We start from the raw sequence: 2176 nt of genomic DNA on the forward strand, positions 1-2176 counted from the left end.
TGTTTCTCTAGAGAACCCAGTCTAACACATTTGGTACCAAGAATGGTTCTAGAGAGACAGTCATAAGGATGGGCTTCCTAAATTGGTTCTCCAGTTTGATTAATCTTAAAGACACCAGTGACCCTGCCTCTGTTAGTATAGAGGGCCCTACTAATCCGTGGCATGAGGTGGCAACATTAACACATGAAACAGCACCACCAATAGATCAAGAACTTGTGAGAAATGATGCTCTGGGTGATCAGATATTTGATACTTTTCTGCAATTTTGTCAGCATGAGGAGTATAAGGAAGCTGGTTGGTTGGTCCTACTTACACTAGACAAAGTGGTAAAAGAGCAAGATGAGCTCAGAGCTGCTGAGTCTCGGCTTAAGTGTCGCATAAAAGACCTCAGTGCTTCCAGTTATGCTCTGAAAGAATGCCTTGTATCTTCTAGTAACAAAGCTGATATTGCTGAAAACCAAACCCAGAGTCTTATTGTAAGAGTGGTTGAATTACAATGCCAATTAAATTGCCAACCCAGAATGGTGTCTGACGTTAAAGTGAGGGTATTGATTGGAAAAAAATGGGATCCTGAAACCTGGAATGGGGACATATGGACAGATAGTCAGGAAGATCAGGATATGGAGCCTGTAAATTCTGTTGACTCCCTCCCATCTGAACAGATTACTGTAAATCCATTATCCCCTCCACCTCAGTTTGATGGGATTAGCCAAACTGGTCCTGCTGGGTCATTGCCTGAGGCAGAGGCCATGGAAAACATTCCTGAATGCTCTCAGGAACTGCCTCAAACACCCATTGTTGCTGCTAGACCTATAACTAAAGTCAAGTCCAAGCGAGCCCCAAAAGGTGAAATACAAAGTGTGACTGAGGAGGTGGTATGCTATACCTGAAAAAGACCTACTTGATTTTGCTAACATGTACAGACAGAAACCTGGAGAATATGTATGGGAATGGCTACTGAGTGTGAGGGATAATGGTGCAAGGAAAGTAAGATTGGATCAGTCTGAGTTTATTGATTTAGGTCCACTAAGTACAGTCTATGGCCATACCACCCTGAACACACCCGATCTCATCTGATCTCAGGAGCTAAGCAGGGTCAGACCTGGTTAGTACTTGGATGGAAGACTACCTGGGAATAGCAGGTGCTATAGGCTAGGAGCTCTGGTAGCATAGTGCCTAAGACACTTGACAGCTAAACAGAAAGCTGGTGGTTCAAACCCACCAGCCACTACTCAGAAGGAAGGTTGGGCAATCTACTTCCATAGTGATACCACCTCGGAAACCCACGGAAGGGTCACTATAAGTCAGGTCCGATTCCACAGCACATAACAACAACAAGAAGTATGGATTCTTCATTCAATGTTTCAGCTTGAGAGGTTAGGAAAGGATCTAAGTTTATTTGTTTGGCTTACTGAGGCATGTATTATGCGGTGGCCTACCTTAAGTCAAGTTGAAGTAACAGACCTGCCTTGGTATAATGTAGAAGAAGGTATCCAGAGGCTTAGGGAAATTGGCCTGTTAGAATGGATTGATCAGATTAGATCCCTAGAGCCAGAAGTGGAGAGTCTGGAAGACACACCTTTCACCAGTACAGTGAGGAATAAATTTGTGAAGGGACCTCCAGCATCCGTAAACACTTCTGTGATTGCTATTTTATGTAAACCTGATGTGACAGTGGGAACTGCCCTAATTGAACTAAGACACTTAACTACGATGGGGCTGATTGGACCCCATGGTAGTAGGGACCAAGTGGCAGCAGTTAATTGGCAAAGGCAAGGTGGGTGTGATTACCATAATGGACAGCAGAGTAGGAACAGTAATTGGAATAGTCTCACTTGTGTGGAATTATGGCATTGGCTACTTGCTCATGGTGTTCCTAGTAGTGAAATACATGGCAAGCCTCTAAATATTTACTTGATCTGTATAGACAGAAGAATTCTAGGTCACGTGAACAGCAACTAGATTGAATCGCCAGAATACAGAGTCACAAATGCTCAATCAATTCCCAGACTTGAGTCACTTTACAGACCCACAACCACTTGAATGAAGGGGAGGCCAGATCCCTTTGAGGAAGGACCCCACTACATTGCCAAAAATCTATAATGTCAATCTTTCTCCTAGCCTTCCCCAAAGGGATCTGACTTTTTGGGGATTACTGGACACTGGCTCTGAATTG

General features: G+C 43.8%; 1 pseudogene; it reads left to right on the forward strand.

Moving 5' to 3' along the window:
* The first annotated feature begins 1035 nt into the window (after window positions 1-1035).
* On the forward strand, window positions 1036-1154 carry LOC122150350 (annotated as a pseudogene).
* Window positions 1155-2176: the final 1022 nt, after the last annotated feature.

Source organism: Orycteropus afer, unplaced genomic scaffold (assembly GCF_000298275.1).
Source record: "Orycteropus afer afer isolate SDZICR_OR568_19922 unplaced genomic scaffold, OryAfe1.0 scaffold00126, whole genome shotgun sequence".
Classification (NCBI taxonomy): Eukaryota; Metazoa; Chordata; class Mammalia; order Tubulidentata; family Orycteropodidae; genus Orycteropus; species Orycteropus afer.